This window comes from Toxorhynchites rutilus, chromosome 1 (genome assembly GCF_029784135.1).
Source record: "Toxorhynchites rutilus septentrionalis strain SRP chromosome 1, ASM2978413v1, whole genome shotgun sequence".
In the NCBI taxonomy this organism is placed as follows: Eukaryota; Metazoa; Arthropoda; class Insecta; order Diptera; family Culicidae; genus Toxorhynchites; species Toxorhynchites rutilus.
Window position 1 is genome coordinate 22420039 of NC_073744.1, and position 23185 is coordinate 22443223.

The 23185-nt window shown below is 39.1% G+C and overlaps 1 protein-coding gene across 6 annotated transcripts in view; it reads left to right on the forward strand.

Moving 5' to 3' along the window:
- LOC129764286 (ABC transporter G family member 20) overlaps positions 1–23185 on the forward strand; it is a 158596-nt gene that overhangs the window by 83710 nt on the left and 51701 nt on the right. For 2 of the 6 annotated variants that reach the window (XM_055763232.1, XM_055763258.1), the window contains exon 1: positions 12561–12671. The exons of 2 other annotated variants lie outside the window; for them this stretch is intronic. The gene's annotated coding sequence lies outside the window, so the exon portion shown is untranslated. Of the gene's footprint in view, positions 1–12560; positions 12672–13014; positions 13038–23185 lie in introns of those variants that run through there. 2 more of the 6 variants (XM_055763239.1, XM_055763249.1) reach the window with 2 other exon arrangements.

The window sequence follows — 23185 nt, forward strand, 5'->3', positions numbered from 1 at the left end:
GTCGTTCTTTTTTAAAGAGCGATAATTCGCCCCACGAACTGATTGCAAGCGAACGGTTTGTGAACAAACTGATTCCGAAAGAACTGTTTGCGAGTGAACTGTTTGTAAACGAACTGATACAGAACGAACTGTTTGCGAGTGAAAAGTATGGAAACTATATGGGAAAGAACTGATTGAGAGTGAACTGTTTAGAAACGAACTGTTTGAGAACGGATTGTTTGTGGGCAAACTGTTTGCGAACGAACGAGTAGAGCTGAACTGAATTGCGTTGGACGGGATGGGCGAATATAACGTGAACGCTTGTAGGAAAAATAAAACGAGGCTTTATTTTGTTATGTATACTCAATTTTGGGTTAAAAATTAAATTAGATTTTCGTAGTTTTAGAGGCAAAGCTGTATATTTCCAATTTCATGTATATTTTTCATCCCGCGCAACATTCATATACTTCATATACTTATAATCTGGGAGGAGCTGGGGCGATTCATGAATTAGTTAAACATAAAATCGTCTAGTGAGGGCAAGTTGAGAAAAAAGTTATTTCGTTGCCTTCAATCCATTGATTGGCTTATTGCGCGTGCGTGTTATCGTGATTGTATGATTGATTGTTAGTGAAAATTGAAAAAATCGCTACTGAATTTATTCTCTGAATGAACCATTATGAAACATGATCTTACAAGAAACCTTTGTTTTGTCCTAACAGAAAACGTAAAAAATTGCACATTTTTTGTGCGCATCATATACTATTGTCGGTTGATGAATATATTTTAACATACAGTTTGCGACTTTCAAAGAAGAAGTACCTTAACTTTCCCCACTAAATTTAAAGAATATAAATCTCACACGAATCAAGAAATCTCCTCTCCAATACAGCAATATCAATGAACAGCTGTTTATTGATGTTAGGTTCCAGCGAACATTATATATTGATCTTGATACCGCTGAACGGGAGAGCGAAAGAACGGTTCAAAAGAACTGATTCACTTAAATGAACGATTAGTGACTGAACCGTTCATCAAAGTGAACTGTTTTGCCCATCTCTATCCTCGATACAACACCGCCACTAACATTACCAAAGTACATGCGCTAAAATGCTACACATAACCACAGTGTAAGAGAGATTGAAAAAATGACGCCAGAGTCGAGTGAAATTTGAAACCGGAGAACATTCGCGAACTAGAGGCAAAGACCTCTGTATTGTCAGCTTGTATTGGCCTCCGAGAGCTGCGGTTAGCCGCAAACAACTTGATGACATGTGCTCACTCCTTCCTGAGCCACGATTGATATTGGGAGACTTCAACTCTCACGGAACTGCCTGGGGGGAACAGTACGACGACAATCGTTCATTGTTGATATATGACCTTTGTAACAGCTTCAATATGACCGTTTTGAACACTGGGGAAACAACACGTGTACCTAAACCTCCTGCTAACCCATGTGCTCTTGACCTCTCGCTTTGCTCGAATTCACTATCGTTAGATTGCAAGTGGAATGTAATCCAGAACCCCAACGGTAGTGATCACTTGCCAATCAAAATTTCCATCACCATTGGGTCGAATTCTTCTGAATCTATAAACATGGCATATGACCTCACAAGACACATTGACTGGAAAAAATATGCGGACGCGATTACTCTAGCCATCAATTCCAGAGATGGTTTACCTCCATTGGAGGAGTATAACTTCCTTTCTCGTTTGATCTATGACAGCGCGGTTCGCGCTCAAACGAAACCCATCCCAGGTTCCACCATTTCCCGAAGGCCTCCCAATCTATGGTGGGATAGCCAATGTTCCAAGCTTTATGTAGAAAAATCGAATGCATTTAAAGCTTTTCGGAAACGTGGAACCCCTGAAAATTTTCAAACGTATTTAGCCCTTGAAGATCAATTTAAAAACTTAATCAAAGGGAAAAAACGTGCTTATTGGCGAAATTTCGTGGGAGGTTTGTCACGAGAAACGTCAATGAAAAAATTATGGAAAGTGGCTCGAAACATGAGAAATCGCTCTTCAACGAATGAAAGCGAAGAATATTCACATCGATGGATTTTTTATTTTGCACGGAAGGTTTGTCCTGATTCCGCTCCTGTGCAAAAAATTGTTCGAGATATACCACAAGGTAGGTGCGATCTTGATTCCGAGTTTTCGATGGTAGAATTCTCTCTTGCTCTGCTTTCATGTAACAATTCTGCTCCGGGATCGGATAGAATTAAGTTCAAATGCTGAAAAATCTCCCTGATGTGGCGAAACATCGCTTGTTGAATTTATTCAATCGGTTTATGGAGAATAATATTGTTCCAGATGATTGGAGACAAGTACGAGTTATAGCTATTCAAAAACCCGGAAAACCCGCGTCCGACTTCAATTCGTACCGCCCAATAGCAATGCTCTCTTGTATACGGAAATTGTTGGAGAAAATGATCTTGTTTCGCCTTGATCGATGGGTTGAAACGAATGGCCTACTCTCAGATACACAATATGGGTTCCGCAGGGGCAAGGGGACGAATGATTGTCTTGCGTTGCTTTCTTCAGAAATTCAAATGGCTTACGCCGAAAAAAACAAATGGCTTCACTATTCTTGGACATAAAGGGGGCCTTTGATTCTGTTTCAATAGAGGTTTTGTCAGACCAATTACACTCTCGGGGTCTGCCGCCTCTATTGAATAATATGTTATATAACTTGCTTTGTGAGAAGCATTTTAACTTTTCTCACGGAGATTCGGCAGTAAGTCGGGTCTCTTACATGGGCCTCCCCCAGGGCTCATGTTTAAGCCCCCTTTTGTACAACTTCTATGTAAGCGACATCGACAATTGTCTGTCGTAGGATCAAACGAATCCGACCTGCAAGGACCCTTACAAGATACTTTGAACAATTTTTCAACCTGGGCCATTGGGCTAGGGATCGAATTCTCCACGGAGAAAACAGAGATGGTGGTTTTTTCTAGGAAGCATAGACCAGCAAAACCAAAGCTTCAACTTTTGGGTAAACCGATCACTCATGCTATGTCATTCAAGTATCTTGGGGTCTGGTTCGACTCCAAATGTACTTGGGGGGCCCATATTAGGTATCTGAGTAAACAATGCCAACAAAGAATAAACTTTCTCCGTACAATTACCGGCACCTGGTGGGGAGCCCACCCAGAAGATCTGATAATGTTGTATCGAACAACTATTCTCTCAGTGATGGAGTATGGCAGTTTCTGTTTTCAATCAGCTGCCAAAACACACCTCATTAAACTCGAGCGAATTCAGTATCTTTGTCTCCGTATCGCGTTGGGATGTATGCCCTCAACGCATACCATGAGTCTCGAGGTTTTGGCAGGTCTACTCCCACTAAAAGATCGCTTCAATTTATTATCTCTTCGGTTCTTCATCCGGTGTAAGGTCATGAACCCATTGGTGATCGGAAATTTTGAGCAGCTGATCGAGCTAAATTTTCACTCCGGATTCATGAGTTCATATCATGAATTCATCTCCATGCAGGTTGATCCTTCTTCGTATATTCCCAACCGTGTTTGTTTCCCTGACTACATCAATTCCTCTGTGCATTTTGATCTGTCCATGAAGCAAGATATCCATGGATATTCAGATTACCAACGATCGAGGATCGCTCCAACGATCTTCGATGAAAAGTATGGGGGTATCAATTGTGATAATATGTACTTTACTGATGGGTCCACTATAAATGAGTCCACAGGATTTGGAGTGTTCAACGAATTTTTTAGCACCTCACACAGTCTTCAGAATCCTTGCTCAGTGTATATTGCTGAATTGGCAGCAATTCATTGGGCGCTGGACAGCGTCGCCTCGCGACCTGTTGAACACTATTACATTGTAACGGATAGTCTTAGCTCTGTCGAAGCTATCCGTTCAGTGAGGCCGGAAAAGCATTCGCCGTACTTCCTTGAGAGAATACGAGAAATTTTGAGTGCTTTATCCAGACGCTGTTATGTCATTACCTTTATCTGGGTCCCTTCACATTGCTCCATTCCGGGTAATGAGAGGGCTGACTCATTAGCAAAGGTAAGTGCAATTGAAGGCGATATTTATCAGCGTCAAATCGCCTTCAATGAATTTTATTCTTTAGTCCGCAAAAACACCATCGCTAACTGGCAACGCAAGTGGAATGAAGATGAATTGGGCCGGTTGTTTCACTCGATTATCCCTAAGGTTAGCCTCAAACCGTGGTTCAAAAGTCTAGACTTGAGTCGGGACTTTATTCGCACCTTCTCCAGACTCATGTCCAATCACTGTTCGTTAGATGCACTACTCTTTCGTTTCAATCTTGCCAGCAGCAATCTCTGCGTTTGTGGCCAAGGTTATCACGACATCGAGCACATTGTTTGGTCGTGCGAGGTGTATCTGGTCGCTAGATCGAATTTAGAAAACTCCCTTCGGGCCCGAGGAAGACAGCCCAATGTGCCGGTGAGAGATGTGTTGGCTCGGTTAGACCTTGATTACATGTCCCATATATATGTTTTCCTTAAAGCTATAGATCTTTGTGTGTGATTGTCCCTACATCCTTATACCCTCCTTTCCTTCCTTTGCGGGTAATTCGTCCCCTTGCTATAAATAGTACAATAAGTTGAAATGTAAATACACTATAGATATACGAATAGATTTATGAAATGAGTGTTCATCAACATTGTTACAATTTCCTTATATCCCAAATATGTCACCCTCCTAAACTCGAGTACACCGCGATTTTAGGAGGGTGACATATTTTCCACCTTACTAACCATAGATGTAAGAAAATTGTTTATATATATATATATATATATATATATATATATATATATATATATATATATATATATATATATATATATATATATATATATATATATATATATATATATATATATATATATATATATATATATATATATATATATATATATATAGTTTGAAAATTATATTTAAGAATTCGGCTCCTTTAAACTTAAGTAACTGAGCCTGTAAAAATAAACGAATTAATAAAAAAAAAACATTCGCGAACAAATTTTCATATGACTGCAAAATCTTGGTCAATGTGCATAGAAGCCTCGCATACACCACGGAGAAAAACAAACGCGGAGCAATAAAAACACATCCGCACCCGACGATCGTTCGATCGACTCTTCTTCTATACAATTATAGAGACTTTAAACTTTAATGTTCATTCGTCTCTAGCCCTGAGAAGGTTCCTTGTGAAGAAAACTACTTCAAACTCGTTCTTGACCTGCCTTGAGAAAGACACTTCATTCTCGTTCGACGCTCCTCAGCACACCGTGTTTGCTTCCGAAATCACCAAACGAAACTCTGAAAAAAATCCTCAGATGATATGCAATATTTATACGCTAGTGACGGCGTACTTACTGCGCAAGGGTGGAGTTTACGTCATAAATATTTTCTTTTCGTTATCCCCTTCGTTGTTGCTATTCTCGCGGCTGCATAAGTTGCCCGTTATTGACATCGCGGTAAGGGAAGAAAAACAAATGTATGGGAAAATGGTTCCAATTTTCGTCAATTAAACCATTTTCAGACTAAGAGATTGTAATTTATAGCATATCAAACAAGTCTTAGAAAATTTCCTATTCGATTGGTGTGCAAATCGTCAAAATCCGTTCGCAGCAAAAATTGTTGTGAACGTTAACTTTAGAACAAAAAAACTGTTTTCTGATTTGGCACACTTAATGAAAGACGTAGCCCTTCGTCAAAAACAATACAATGAAAAAAACTGGTTTAGAATTATAAAATTTTTGTCAACAGGATTCAGAGTCGAAGTCGGTACTTACAATTGTGGGGAGTCGCAGTCGAGAAATTTTTCTCCGACTCCACAGCCCAGGGCAGTTTTCCGAAAAACACTTACAAATCCGTACGCGATGTTCAAATTCCATGTTTTTGTTCTACACGAATACGCCCAATGACACATAAACATGAACATATATAGGTGACACGTGTTTTTCACATCATAAACAAACATGATGTTTAAAATTCATGCACAATGTACAAGCATGTACAAATGTACATGTGCATGTACATGTCGCAGTATTCATTGCTCTCCGGTTCCTTTTATGCACGTAGAAAAATAAATCCTCTACATATATTTTTTTTAGAATACTTTTTCACAGAAACTTACTCGAAAACTTAGTTCCTATTGCAAAAATAGTACGAACTCTAAGACTTTTGCAAGTCTGATTAAATAATGCATACTTTTTTTCCCGCGAACAGAAAACATTCTCTGAATAGAAAGAAGCTTTCTATGAGATTTTCTTTCCTTCCGTGCATGTTGCCAATTGAAGTCTGGGAAGCGACTGCACAGTGGAACGACATCATGTAAATTCTGGTCAAATGAATAAAAAAATATCCAAAAATTAGTTTTAGATGCACCTATTCTTGATATTTTGATGTGGGTAACTAAACATCTCCGCCACTCTCTATTCCATTTTAGTACTTTTTCAAATAGCTTGTACTAGCGGATGTTACATAAATTCAATATATAAATTGATGCGTGCACTAAATAATGATATCAATTGACGCTTATTTTTCTTCAGAACAGATAAAGAGGTGTATTTTATTTGCCCATTGTCATGATAGGGATGCATTTGTTCCATGTCAACCCATCAACACACCGTGTGGTGAGTGGTGGTGGTGAGGTGTCCAATTCGCTTCTTCTACTCTACACACTGCCGTTGCTCGATTTTTATCATGAATTTATTATTTTGTGATGAAATTTACTCTGAGGTCAATGTAATGGGGGCGAAGTCCCCCTTTAACGAGGATAAGGAACCGAGGAGCACCAAGCAGCCGAGGTGACGCAATCCGAGTCGGCCGCCGACCCGCCGTCGGAAGCGGCGGCCTCTCGCAAGCAAACTTGTGTTCCACCGATTGCCCGGTTTGTTTGAAACATAGGAAACGATCCTTTAGTTAGGTTCCACCGAGCGTTAGCGAGCGACGGATGGCATACGTTTATCTTGTGCATTACGGTCGGTGGCCAACTCAGATTGCATCACCTTGTCGGCTTGAGGCCGCCTCGTTTCCTCATCATCGATAGATGGGGACTTCGCCCACATTACAGTGATCTCAGATTAAATTTTATTACGAAAAAATTAATTCACAATAAAAATTGCACTTCAGTGCCGTAATAAGTATGTAAATACCAACAGCTTTCTTTTGAGTGAACGGGCTGCGTCAGCCATTTGAATAGATAAATTTCGTAATACGCTTTAAAAAACGCATTCTTTCACTTTTTATTATTTTTAACATGATTTTATTCAACGTCACTTTTTCTCAAACTGCACTGCCCACGAAAAATACGAACTTTTTGGATGGAAATGAACGTACAAGACAAATATGTTTCATCACCAGAAATCAGAATTAAATATACAAAAACTTCCTAATAATAAATAATAATAAAAATTGCGTATCATTAGAACGTGTCTTTCGGGTAGATTTCGGGTAAATGTAGGTTTCGTAGTTTTCGGGTAAATGTGACACAATCGTTTGAACATCATGTGAAACATTGGGATCGAACAACGTATATCCAAACATATTACGAACATAGAAATGTCACATTTTCAAACACAGGTACGGAAAAAACATGTTTGTGCGCAAATACAAAACTGCGAGAACAGTGTGAACATTGTTAATTTCGTACGCAGTGTTTCATGTGAAATACGGAACACTAGCCTTGGGTACAACAATCCTCTTGATAACGGTTTTAGATGGTTTAATGATGTATGCGTTGTTTTTGATTTTAATTTGTCTAAATACGTGTTCAAAAGTAGGAACTTAGACTGAGATTCAGTTCGTCTGAGATAATTTTTTAGAATTAGAGACGAAGCAAATAAATAAATTATCGGTGATTATACAGCCATTCCATGTCAAACCGATATAGTAGTTCTCAGATTTTCGTCAGAAGTGGTAGTTTCGTTCTTTATCGCAAACTATTAGACCCGTATTTTTTTAAATTTTTTTGTTAGGGTGCACATTTTCATTTTAGAGTGATCCAAAATATCAACTTTATCCCTTTTTTTTTTCCAAAAATTACATTTTTCAAAAATTTATAACAGTATCTTCTGAAATCCAAATCACATTTGCTCGTAAAGAACAAATGGCTTCCGTTTTTCTCGATATCAAAGGGGCATTTGATTCAGTTTCCATGGAAATTCTCTCAGAGAAACTTCATAATCGTGGACTTTCGCCAATTCTGAATAATTTCCTGTTCAATTTACTCTCAGAAAAGCACATGTTTTTCAATCATGGCAGCTTGAAATCTTCTCGATACAGTTTTATGGGCCTACCACAAGGCTCCTGCCTAAGCCCCCTCTTGTATAGTTTTTACGTCAATGATATGGATGATTGTCTAACTAGAGACTGCACGCTGAGACAACTTGCAGACGATGGAGTTATTTCCATCACGAGTACTAATCCCGCCATTCTGCAAAAATCCTTGCAAGATACCCTGAACAACCTGTTCACGTGGGCTCTCAAGCTGGGTATCGAATTCTCTACGGAGAAAACCGAAATGGTCGTTTTTTCTAGGAAGCACGAACCCACCCAATTCCAGCTTCACCTATCCGGTAAAGCGATCATGCACTCGATGTTTTTCAAATACCTTGGAGTATATTTTGACTCTAAATGTACCTAGGGAATACACATTGCGTATTTGAAACAGAAATGCCAGCAAAGAATCAATTTTCTCCAAAAAATAACCGGAACATGGTGGGGCGCCCATCCAGGAGACCTCATTCAATTTTACAAAACAACGATATTATCAGTGTTAGAATATGGCAGTTTTTGCTTCCGATCAGCTGCCAGGATTCATATTCTCAAGCTGGAGAGAATACAATATCGTTGCTTGCGTATAGCAATGGGGTGTTTGCATTCGACACATACGATGAGTCTCGAAGTCTTGGCAGGAGTACCCCCGCTTACTCTTCGATTCACAGAATTATCCTACAGATTTCTCATCCGTTGCAAGATCATGAATCCATTGGTGATTGATAACTTCGAAAATCTACTCCAACTGACTCCTCAGTCAAGTTTTATGTCTTTGTACCATGATTTCCTTACCCATGAAGTGCACCCTTCACCGGGCATCTCCAACCAAGTTTGCTTCCCATATTTTTGCAATTCCTCTGTCAATTTTGATCTGTCCATGCGACAAAAAATCCATGGAATCCCAGATCATCTACGCTCCGATTCTATTCCGCCGATATTTTCGGCAGAATATGGGAAAGTTAGATCTGATAAAATGTTCTTTACTGACGGTTCATTCATAAACGGGTCCACTGGCTTCGGCATCTTCAATGAAAATTCCAGTGCCTCTTTCAAACTCAAAGATCCTTGTTCCGTGTATGTCGCTGAACTGGGTGCGATATACTACGCACTAGGGATCATTGAAACATTGCCCATCGACCATTATTTTATTTTTTCAGACAGTCTCAGCTCAATAGAGGCAATTCGTTCAATGAAAGTTGATAAACGCTCATCTTATTTCCTAACAAGAATAAGACATCTATTGAGTGTTTTGGTCGAAAAATTATTCAAGATTACCTTAGCATGGGTTCCCTCTCATTGCTCGATTCCGGGGAATGAGAAAGCGGACTCGCTAGCTAAGGTGGGCGCTTCAGAAGGCACACTTTTTGAAAGGCAAATTGCTTATAATGATTTTTTCCACATTCCTCGTCAGTATACGCTCGTAAGTTGGCAGCGCATGTGGAGTGGTGATGAGTTCGGTCGTTGGTTACACACGATTATCCCTAAGGTCTCGACGAGTTCATGGTTTAAGGGATTGAATGTAGGTCGTGATTTCATTCGCGTGATATCTCGGCTTATGTCCAATCACTACAACCTAAACGCGCATCTCTATCGCATTGGGCTCGCAGCAAACAATCTTTGTGATTGTGGCGATGGCTACCACGACATCGAGCATGTTGTCTGGTCGTGTATCCGGTTCCATGCTGCTCGCTCTCAGCTCTCTAGAGCACTGAGAGCACAAGGCATACAATCGGATATCCCCGTCCGGGATATCTTAGGTAGCCGTGATCCTGATCTTCTGCTTCATCTATACCTGTTCCTCAGAAACGCCGATGTCAACGTTTAATGATGTTTCCTTCGTTGTGTCCCTGTTTCATATCCCTCCTATCCGATCTATAAACTTTTACTTAGTCGCGGCAATACATACACACACTCTTTACAGATACACGGGCCAAAGGTTGTGCAATCCACTGATCATTCAACAAGAGCCAAAGGTTGTACCGCTCATGACAATTCTACACGAGCTGATGTTTGCGCCGGCTAGTGACCATTCTATCCTGGATTCCTCGAGTCGAGAAGACGCACCACGCTAGATATGTGGTACAGACTAGAGGGCGTTGCTGATTAATGGTCAGCTGCATCCCAAAAGGAAGTATCCCGTGTCGGGCACAGGTACAGAGCATTGGAGACAGCAACATCACAATTACGAAAACACTTGTAATACTAACCTCGAGCCAACCGCGAGTAATCGGTTACATATTACTAACATAGTTATAAGACAAACATTGTCGAAATATTGAACTCCCGGCCCCGTCAGGTTGACGCCATATGAGCCCTAATAAAAATATATATTTTGGATTAAAAAAAAATTAATATCATAACTACTGAACCCATTTAGACGGTCGACATATCAAATTAAAACTTAAATCATTCTTGGAAAAATTAAAAAATCATTCTTGGAAAAATTCTACGCTTGCAAAAATTTCAGGTTTTGGCTTTGTCATCATTGATTGTATTTGTTTTTCTAGTTTTCATGGTATCGGGACCAAGGGCGCTGTATTTTTTTATATTTTTTATGGAAAGCTGAGGATTTTCACATAACATATCTCGAAACCAGGGAGCCTTTTTTCGTATTTGAGTTATGATTTTTCAAAGTTACCCGATGGTTCAAAAAATCATTTTTCCCTTTTTTCCCAAAAATGACTTCTTTCAAAAAATTATTACTTTTGAACTACTAGACCGATTCAGATGATCGATATATCAAATTAAAGCCTACTAGCTAGCCTTTCTTGAAAAAAATAACGCACTTGCCAATTAATTGGATTATAGTCACATACATCCAGTCTAGTCGCACAGAAATATTGAACGAAAACTAAAAACATGTTAACTTTGAAAAAACATAACGTAAAAACGAAAAATAATACCTCTATGGTATTCGGATGTATTATGTGAAAAAACCTCAGCTTTCAGGATAAAATATTAAAAAAATATGGCGCCCTTGGTCCCGAAACGATGTAAGCTATAAAAAAACAAATATCAATAGTTATTAAAACAAAATTAATTTCTATTCAGAGTGCAATATTTTTTCAAACAATACTAGCTTATAGGCTTTAATTTGATGTGTCGATCATCTCAATCGGTCCAGTAGATCAAAAGTTATGATTTTTTGTAGTGGAAAAAATGGAAAAAATGATTTTTCGGATCATCGGTTATCTTTGAAAAACAATAACTCAAAAACGAAAAAAAAACGCCTCTCTGGTTTTCAGATGCTATGTGAAAAATTCTCAGCTTTCCAGAAAAAATATAAAAAAATATAGCGCCTTTGGTCCCGAGACCACGAAAACTATAAAAAACAAATACAATCAATAATAACGAAAACATAATTTTCTGCAACTGTAGTGTTTTTCCAAAAAAGACCAGCTAATTGGCTTTAATTTAATATGTCGTTCAACTGAATTGGTACAGTGGTTCAAAAGTTATGAATTTTTTTAAAAAGTCATTTTTCGCAAAAATGCGAAAAAAAATGGTTTTTTCGAACCACCCTAAAATGGAAATGGTCAACCTAACAAAAAAATAAAAAAAAATACGACTCTAATAATTTTCTATAAAGAACAAAACTACCACTTTTGACGACGATCTGAGAAACTATATATCGTTTTGGCATGGCTGTATAATAATTCGGCGATTTTTGACTAGCTTTGTAAGTCGGTGTTTTTTCCGAGTTGAAGGAGTTTTTCGGTTAATTGAGTATGCGAAGCATGTATTATTTCTGATCATGTAGTTGGAAGGGAACATCGAATAATCCGGTCTTGAGTCATCGGAGGAAAAAAAATCAGATACAATGTTCAAGATTGCTAAACTTTTCGTTTCGACGCATTTTTGCCTCAATCAGGCCAGAGATTGCAGAAAATATTAAGACATCCCCATGCCTTATTTCCCAAAGATTTGCAGCGATCAAAACGCATCAAATTCGCACGGAACTTAATAAATTTTCCTATGAAAAAGCAACTCGGGGTGATGAAAACTACATCATCGATGCGTTGCAATGGCGCTGCGAAGCAGCAACAGCAGCCATCATTCTTCCCCAATAGTGTTTTGTTTGTTTCCTCCACCGATATTTCGCCGAGCACTATATCTCGTTGCAACCCCCGCGTGCGACTCAACGAACAGGTCGACCTCTCGGGCAATCCAATCCACTCCGTTTAATTGCGGTACGCGTCAGCGCGGCCGCTGCCTACTGCCACCGCGAGCTGCGCACACCGCTCAGCCCAGTTTGTTGGAGCTCCCAACTTGGAGCCCCAGAGTATTGCGAGCGTTGCGACCACAATCAACCACCACCACCACCCCAAAAACGCGAATCGCTCGCATCTCAGCAGCTCAGTTTCAGTCGGACACTCAGCGCTAAAGGTTGTCCTGTGGCCGCAGTTTGTACGGTTTGTTCTGCCCTGCACCGCCCCCGTCTCGGTGGTTGGTTCCCTGGACGGTCGCTTCCGAAATGATCCTAGTGGACGCTGCCGAGAGCTCTTTCGCAAGCCCACCGCCCAAGGGGGCTTGCAAATTTGTGTTTTCTGTGTGTGTGTGTGTGTGCGTGTATCCGCGTGTCTGTGCGACACTTTCTGGAAAGATTTCGCTCGCCCCCCGCATCGGATTGGATTGAGTGACGGAAAACGGAAAATGAACAGCGGAGGAATACAGTGAGAAAATAATGTGTGAATGTGTGGATTAAAAGTTTGGAAAAATTAGCATTACTAGCTCGAAACTTAGTGCCGCAAAAGGGGAAAATTATATAACAGAAAAAGGTTGTGAATGTGAAGAAACACGAAAAGTACAAATCGGTGTCATGAGCAAAATGAGTGCAGTTGAATGGGGCTTCGGAGCAGGAGAGCAAATGAGATAAATGCAGAAGGAAAACCAATCGGGCTCCAATCGAAGAAGGAATTGTAGTTTGCTGGAACAAGTTTCGCTTTTCCAAACGCAGTTCGGTTTTTTCCTCTTCAATTCGCGAAAAAGCATATTATATCTACATAAGTTCAATAATACCTAACCACGGCAGCAAGCATGGTGTAGACGCGGTGTTAAAAACGAGTTTTTTTCGCCAGCACCGATCGACGAATAGTAGGCCATGTTGCACAAATCTCGCATGTCTGAGGCTACAGGGTGGCCCAATCGACTTCGGATCAGACTATACTCGATTGGATGTGGCGCGTTTATCGCCGCACAGCCTGCTGCCACTTAGTGTGCCGTGACACAAAGCTTGGCAAGGTGGTGAAGAAAATGGAGTTTCCTTTGGTGGCAAGGGATTCGTATTCATAATTAATGGTCCTCATTTTCATAAGGCTGAAACTCCCATCGCGTGCTGTTCGATGTGTCATTCGCCGAGGAAAATTTGCAGGCTGTTGAACTTCGACCGGGTGGGTCGAAGGGTCGGATGATGCTCTAGCGAGTGACCGCTTGACCTCCCCCCTGGGGGACGTGAACCGTACGACAGAACGCACCGAACAAACGACGGAAGGCCAGCCAGTCAGTTCAGTCTGTCGGTTCGACTTCTCGACTCAGGACCACAGTGCGGCGATTAATATCCGAGAGTGTGTGTACACACAAAGTGTTGCGTTCGCAGTGTAAACGTGGGCCGTGCGGAGATACGAGTGTACACTCCGTGTAATGAGCCGTTAGCCTTCAATTCGTTGAGTTTTTTTTCGGGGTAAACAATTAATTGCTTTCAAGCCGTCGATTCGGTATTGAGGTTCAGCATCGGAACGGTTTTCAGTGCGAGAGAATCAATCAGTTTGGATGAATCTCAAATTAGAAGTTACTTAAAATGCGCCGTCACGGTTGCGGTGTTATAGGGCTCACGGTTTTCCCGCAGGCCATTGCACCAATCGTATCCTTTCCGCTCCATTCTCAAAACAACAAATTTTTCACAACGACCGCGCGAGTGTTTCCATGTTTGCAAAATTCGTCTTTGTTGCAAAATAATCTTCATTCGTTTTGCACATTTGCCAGCTCAAATCAGCACACCCACGCAGTGAAGCGTGTCAGTCCTAGGAACTCCATTTCTGTCGAAATACATATACGCATACACAACCATGATCGAATCTATGGTTATTTCGATACGCTACTCTATTTTAGCATAGATCCGGCTGGGGGCTGATTTTTTTGCGAACCGGTTCGCTCGCAATCACTTCGCGGCTTCCTCGTCGTGGTGTCAGCGGATAAAATTGCCGCTAGGCTAAATTTGCATTGGAACGCTACTATTTACTATCGCCGAAATGCAGGTGTTTGATTAAACATTCGATTTTTTTTTCATTCGATCCAGTATTCCGTGTTGGCTTGGCGAACAAAGAAACCCGTTACCGAAACAACATTCTAAGTTGGTTCCGTTGGTTCTGGATTGCGGAAGATTGGATGGTTTTTGTTCAACAACGATAAAAAAAATGCAACTTTTTTTTGGTCTTAGTTCTAGAATCGATTTTCCTTGTTTGTTCAGATCCGACTTTGGATTGGCAATTTGGTATCGTTTTGGGTGTGTAAACTCGCATGTTGGCTACAATTTACGCCATCCAATTTAATGCCAGTTTGATTTCGTCAATGTTATTGCATTTCTCTACAGTTCGTCCAGATTTACTAAGTTCGTTGTTTTACCATTTTAGTGTTGCCTCAAAGCATCAAAAGAAAGGGGGAATAAACATCTCATATATGTTCATTCGACGGACGTTAGAGACGAACGCAGCTTATTTTTTCCTTATTCCTGCTTGGACATTTATTTAATAACGAATTGAAAAAATCAACTATTGCATCACTCGTAAAGTATTCAATTGAATAATATTTTTTTTATTGAAAATCAAATTTGATTGAGTATATATTGGTAATTATTATGTATTATCTTTCGCCATTTTACCGGGAATTTCATAATTTCATACGTGTAGAACTTTTGTGTTGTGCGAGTAACTTTCGGCAGCTCTTATGTCGACCAATGTTTTTCTATCACGAAAGTTCTCGAAGCAAATAGAGATCGAATAAAATAGCAGTTAGATGCACGGTTCGCGTTCTACGGTGAATGTATCAAAACTTCCCAACCAAGCTCTCTCAATTTTTGGCGCGTTATAAAAGATATGTGTTGTCTAGCGTTGTTATGGTGGAAGACAACAACTGTTCTGTTTCCAATTTCCAATTTGCAATTTCGATTACGACTGATTTTTTAAAAGGGCGTATTTAAATCGTTGATCTTTCTTTCAAAAAAATCGTGTCTGAATTCCAGATGTCTGATGAAAGAATGATGTGTGACAAAGCTGTTGGCAAATTAATAAGCTATTTAGGTAAAATAACATTTCAATCGCACTATAAAAAAATATTACTCAAAAATTCAATTTAATATTCAAAAGAAGATGGGTCTTCGCCTAGAAGCACGGACGGAAGCTTGGAGCTATTTTCGCGAATTCGAGCATTGTGAAAGACTGATGTGAACAGGATATTTTACTGTGGTAAGAACTGTGTTTTCCGGTTAGAAGCTGAAGTTGAAACTTTACTCCCCATCGCCGCCGCCGCCTACACCACACAACCGATTCGGTTCAAATTTTATTTTTCCGTTGCATACTATAATGTGGAAACGATGTTTTTGGGAGGGTTGAAAATGTAATTTTGATATACTGAAAACTAGTTGAAAACGACTAATTAGTTATATAAATCTACAGCCCTTAGTGTACTGCTACATCTCTCCGGTTATGTTCCCGTCAATGCCCACCGTCTTCAACAATTTGAAACTACATTCAAGATAAAAAAAAATTGAGAGTAAGACCTTTAACTACAGAGATATTTTTGATTGAATTGAAAATAGCCATTCGTCTTCGATTACCATTGATTATTATTTCAAGAAATCGATAGGCAGTTTTGGAAACTCAATTCTGTACAAGAGGAAATTATTGCTTTGGTGATAAATAATCCATTTGTGACGTTTTTTCGTTACTTATTGGGGAAGATGTGTACCACATTAGAAAACTAAATATGACAATTCTAAATATTCGAGGTATTTTTTTCAAAAAAAGTCGTTCTTACGAGGTTACATTTTTGGTGCTGCCCCAGTGTATGGCTCTGTGTACGTACACTGTTGGACGCTTGTTTGGTGCTGGTTGGTTTACGTTGTACGAACGATGTCTAGAGGTGCGATTCCACTGAGCCAATACTAAACAACAAGTAGCGTGATACTTTCAAGTATTTCCAACGTTGTGTTTTATCCGCCTTTGCCAAAGATACACAGAAATGTGGAACAATTGTGCTGGTGGAACAAATATATAATCGCCTGTGGCAGAGTGTGTGTCAAATACGAAAAAGCCGGCTGGGGTAGGGATATTTCCGACTGAAATAAATAATTCTGATTTTTGGGTTTCAAATGTGAATACGGGTATTGAATACGAAATCGAGATGTTGCAGATATTGATTAAAGGTTTAATTCAGTCAATTTATGCTCAAATATTCCATTTTTCAGGTTCCACATTCAGGACTTTACATTCCAAATTTCCTACTCCACAGTCCGATTCAGATTTCGCGTTTCTGCTCTCATAATTCAAGGACCCAGATATTGATCAGAGATTGAACTCTACTTTCTGATTTCTGCTGGAATATGTCAGATTCCAGATTCTAATGTAAGGATTTAAGATTTCCAGGCTCAGAACATTCACATTTATTTTTCATATTTTACACTGAGATACTGAATTCGAATTGCGGATTTTGGACTCCAAATCCGGATACTGAACCTCGATACTTCAAGCTTTGCAGATTCCACACTTAGGTTCGAAAAGCTGAGTTTAAGTTTATTTGATGAAGAAAGAAAATGTTGGATTCTGGATTCAGGATACAAATGTATACGAAATTCAATTCAACATTTCAGATACAGATTCTAGATAGAAGAATCAAATGCAAAATTCCAATCTTTAAAGCCTAGTCACATAATCTGATTTCGAATTCTAGATCTGGCTACAGATACTAAATGCTTGAAATAGATTTGAGGGTTTCATATACTGGCTCCGAGTTTCCGATTTCCGCTCTCTTTTTATGATTCTAAATTCTAGACAGAAAATTTCAGATTATAGATTTCTGATCGTGATTTCATATTCCAGAGTTTATATTTCCATACTCATATTCCAGATTCTAACTTCAAATGTTTGACTCGAACATCTCAATCTAAATTCTCCACTTGGTTCGAGCTGCATTTTGCTGTTTTTTTTAATTGTGATTTTTAGATTGTGGTTCAAATCCAAACTCTCAAATTGCAATCTTTATATGTTAGATCGAGATTTCAAATTCCAGATTTTAGATTCAAGATGCTTGACCCATTTGGGTTACTATTATCGTGATTCAGATTAAATTTTCAAGTTGTTGATCCGGAAGTTTCACACACTTGATTTTAAGATTTTAAATGGAAATGCTCGATTCTGTTTTGAATCCGAAATCCGAAGTTTTTCAAATTTGGATTCAAGATTTAAATTCAGAATACAGATTCAACAATATTCGAATCAAAATTCCAGGTACGGATCGAAAAAAATCCCAATTCCATATAGTGATTCAAGATTCCAACTTCGGATTCCGGTTTCTATTTTGAATTTAAGAATCCAGACCAATTCAGACCAGACCAGACCAGATTCAGATTACTAGATTACAGAATCTGATACCAGATTTGAGTTCTGGGTACCGATCCTAGATACTAAGCTAGAATTAAGTGCTCCCGACACATACCTCCCATTTTGGATCCACTCCTTGTTTGATTCATCTGATTCCTAATTCCAGACTTCAGATTACAATTTAGATTCTGGATTCCCAACCAATTCGACTTTCTCTTTCCGGAATTATGTTTCAGATTCAAACTTCAAAATTTAGATTTGGGCCTCTGATTCCAGATCCCACCCTCAGATTCCGCATTTCGAGCTGCAAACTTTTTTTTTCTCAAGAGGGAAGAGTATGGGTTCTAATTCCGAATTCAAACTCAGGGTGCAGATTTTACAAGCGGAATACAAATCCAAATACAGGGAAACTTCGATATAACGTACACTCGATATAACGTCACTCGATATATTTTTTGAAGGAAAAATTTTTTGAATATTGTTTTTTTGAAAGAACAATAAATTATCTGTATTTTGATACTAAAGCTTGATTTGTGCTTTCAACCAATCCCGAAGTACAACTGTTTTGTAATTCCGGATTCTAAATGAAACAAATTTTAATCAACAGTACGAAGGGAAACATCATGAGAAAGGTTGGCTTCGTTTTCTAGTTGAATTTGTTCATTAACCTTACTAAAACAGCAACACAATAAAGTAATATAAGCTACGTTTCTGAGTTTTTTATTATGCTTCGATACAACGTACATTTTTGAAAATGAAATGTAGGTTATTTCGAAGTTACCCTGTACAGATCCCAGATTGAAACACTAAATGGAAAATCCGAATCTCAGATTTTGAATCAAGTATTCAGATTCCGATTCAGATTTTGATTCGGATTTTGAGCTCAATCATTTAGAGTAGGAATTCAGATTCAGGGCTAGATCACAGAATACATAAAGCCCGTTTCAGTTAGAATTTGGTCGCATAAAGTAGGACATTTCTCAGCATAGATATAACGTACAAATAAGGGAAGGCTGTCATTTTGTAGTTTTGTTAACGAACTAAAAAAAACATGAAAATTATTGGTCAGCTGTTCGGATGAATCTTCGAACTTTTCGTGTGATACCACCCATCATTTTCTACACATTACTTCTGGTAGTCGAATTTGTTATCTTGTTACACCACTTTTTTACGAAAAGGACGAAAGTCCGGACATGGATGATGGATTGTCAGTTTTCGAATGAAATCGATCTTGTTCTCTTGATGTCATCTCGACTGTGTTGGCAGCTTGCCAAGTCAGGCCAGATCTTCACTGGACCTTTGTGTGATCGAATGAATGGTATAATCCTGTTCTGAAGACACTCCTCCTTGCCTCTGTCTTCTCTTCACAGCTACAGATCACTTGCCAAATCATCAACTTAAGTCTATCTGCGTAAATAAATTTGAACCTACCCGCAACACCCCCTTCACGCTTGGCCAGGTAAAAATTTGTTACCGACTATTTGTCCGAAATCCATTTTTACGTATGTTTCACCGTCCATCAAAATTCTTTGTACTTGGACAACACTTGCTTATACAGCTTCCTTGCACGGGATTCAGCAACTAGGTTTTTGTTCAGCGCAGGGGTATTTGCAGGCATGATACGACCGCAAGCCTTCTCGCATACAAATTCGCCGAAATGAACTGTACTGTACCAAATCCCGCAAGGAGAGCCCACGATTGTTGTGGACTGCTCGAATCGTTTTTGCTCCTAGATTCCGGTCATATGTTCCACCTCTACGCCTGATTGGTTTCGCTCGATTCAACGTAAGGTACTTACCGAGAGAGTACGGTGTTTACCGTTGTTTTTGGAAATTTGAAGAATTTTGCGATCTTTTCTCCTGTCCACGTCGAGTTCTCAATGTGAATGTGCAGAATGTCTTCCCGTCTTTTGCGGTCCATTGCGTGTCCTTCAATCTTGATGACATTCTCACTACTGAATAAACAAACCATCCGGATCAAAACGCTGTCAATACACCCTAAGTTAATCTTTAGCACATGTTATGGCATCCCGATTTATTACATTCAATGAGCCGAAAAATAAAACAAAATGTTCTTCTCCCCAATACGTGTATATCATTTGTATCATATATATTAGGGTGCCAATGAAAATGGTCATCTCGAATTTCAAAAAGTTACATAAAAAAAATCTCGAAATTGTTTTTTATCCAAAATCGACACTCTGGGACTTAGATTTTTTCGGAATACGAAACGAAACGTATTGTTTTGGGTTCCAATAAAAATAGTTATCTCGATTTTTCATTCGAAACATGCTGCGAAATGTTGATTTGCACGATAATATACTCTTTGCAAAATATTAGCTTATTCGAACTTCATTTATTAGTGTCACAGACGTAAAAATTTGAGTTTTTTTTGAAAAACGCAAAATCACCGAAAATAACGGTTTTCAAAAAAATTGTTGGTGCCAAATGTCTTAAAATTGCATTACTCGTCAAGATTTACTGTTATCTCGAAAAAAAAATTTGTAAAAAAAATTTTTTTTTTGCACTCTGAAAAGTCGATTTTTAACAAAAAAAATTTTTTTGAGATAATTGAAATTTCGATGTGTCGTGCAATTTTAAGACATTTGGCATTAACAATTTATTTTTTTGAAAACCACTATTCCGGTGATTTTTCAGTATTCAAAAAAAACTCAATTTTAACGCCTGCAACACTCGTGCAAATCAACATTTCACAACAAGTTCCAAATGAAAAATCGAGATAATTATTTTTATCGGCACTTAAAACCAGAGATCGAAATTTTCGCTCGGCTGCGCGATAAATATTCAGTCAATCAATCTAGTTTTCGATGGACCGTGAATTGTTGATATTTTCGTTACTTCCTTTTCACCGAAAATTTTTCAGAGAGAAATAGATGTGGAAAATCTCTATCTCGGAAGTTCAACGAGAATGCTCTTTCGTATCTCATTTGGTACTGAAAATATGGAGCGAAAAATCAAAGCTAACTTTACCAACATTAGTCTGTTAGAGCAGCGTCCAAACGATCTGCATTTGGACAGCGTCTGAATTGTACAAATATTACTCCATCTCATGTTCACTTCACGATGAAACCCAATATTGCCGCATGTTTTCAGCTGTACTGAAGAAGTGAAAAACCATTATCGGCATCAAGGAGTCACTGAAAACGAAACCATATTTCGGCAATCATAACTCACCGAAAAATAAAAATCGGCTTTGCGTTTCTCGCGAGAATCGAAGTGAGCGTATAACATTCTCTCGCCTCCTATATTCTCAGCTATTTTCCCTCTTGGTGAAAATGGATGTTTTTTGTCTCAAATCGGCGAGCATTTCGATCTCTGCTTAAAACCATATGTTTCGTCTCGTACTCCGAAAAAAAGTCTCCTTTCCCTGAGTGTCGATTTTTGATGAAAATTTATTTTTCGACACTTGATCTAGATGTTTTATGCAATTTTAAGACATTTAGCATCAAATTTTTTTTTCGGAAACCCCAATTTCCTTTACTCCCCCCCTGGGTGATTTTTCGATTTTCAAAAAACTCAAACTTTGCCCGCTTTGCGCCACCTTCCCTTAAGTCCGATTGAGCTGATATTTGATATAGGGTGTTTTTTCGAGGTGGTAAATATTTTGTATAGAGTAACTTTTCGAAATTTTAGGGTCAATTTTTTCCCATACATTCATTGGCACCCTAATATATATGCTAGAGCCAATATGAGCAAGCGAAACAGGAGACACATTTAAATGGAAGCAAATGAAAGCTTTTCGTATAGTTTGCCAAATACACGGCCCAGACAGAGAAAGATATATTCTCGTTCATATTCTTTATCCTCTTGGAAAACACTTTCCAACTTCATTTTATGATGAGGTGTATGTTATCACGCTTTTATATAACAGCGCTGGCAGCTATATGGATAACGTGGTTATGTGAAATATATTTGCATTCCAGCCGGCCTTGGTTCGATCCCCGTTGACGTCGTATGCATTTTATTTGGCACAATCCCAAATGAAATGGGAAAAGAAAACAGAAAGAGATGTCTGCTCGCATACATACAAACCTTATTTTAAGCTTTTTAAACAGCTCATTATTTGCGCATTTGACCCTCCTTCAGCACACGAAATGGCATTATTTCTGTCAAAGATGAAATGTTTTCAGCCAACGCTAGTATGGGTGTAGTTTCTCGATGTGACAACTAGGGGCTCTACAGTGAATAAAAATGAACGACCAAATTCTAACTGAAACACACTTTATTAGTGGTTCATGTCATGTGTTTGTCGCATCCGGAAGAGGGATTGAGACGATTCATGAGGCGGTGTCGATATGATCACGCCACTTTCCCCCAGTTTTTATGATATTCATCTTTCTTCAACATAAACATGGATCTTTTTAATGATAATTCGCTAGTTTGAATTTGTCACAGTGATTAACTAAGAAATGCACAGTTAATCAAAATTCAAGCTCAGGAATGAATTCTTGAAGTTATAGGATCGGTTCAAATCATCAAAACGTCTTGCGCGAATACAAGAACAAGCTCCGCAACCATTGAAATGAAAACGCAACCATTTCTTCACTAAAATTAATATTTTATACCCTTCTTCCTACGGATGCTGGTCTAGTGGCCGATGGCGGAAAAATTACGAAACAACTTGCCCTACCAATTGACCCAATGTTGGGGGTCGGTTCGTGGGGCCAAAGACAGCCCGCAGACTCCACGGAATGCGCTTTTATCTGCACTCGGTGGTGTTTCCGTGGCAATAAAGTTTGGTAACTTTTATTCATTTCTGCAAGCGCCGGTTAAAATGCTAAAAAAAACATCGATTCCGCCACTAAGCAGGAAGTTATTAGAAACCTCGAAATTAGCAAAAGCGATAGAAAGAAGCGGACGAAACGAACAAACAAAAAATACCATGCTGCCATCGAGAGACCAGAAACAATGGCTGCGCGCTTCGTTCCACTTGTGTTCCTGTAGTAACGAGGGGCCGTTTGAGGGGCCCAATTTGTGTCTTACGCGCTTTAGTTGTTTTTGATTGAGACGCGCGGGTTCGTCGTTTGCGTCCCTATCCAAGTTTACTGTTATTTACGCTGTTTGGATTCATCTTCTTCTCGCTGCTGCTTCACTGTGGAGGAGGCGGTGGAGGTGAAAACCACAACAAAAACAAAAACTGAAGGTAGAAGGTTGATTGGTCTCTCTGAATCAGCAACAGCACTACCATACTGCCATATGCATTTGTACACATATGTATAGCATCGGCCGACCAGAATATCAATGGACACAAACCCACGGTTTTTCCGAAGCCGGTCGGTCCGAAGGAATCGAGTCCACGGCGAAGAAATCGAA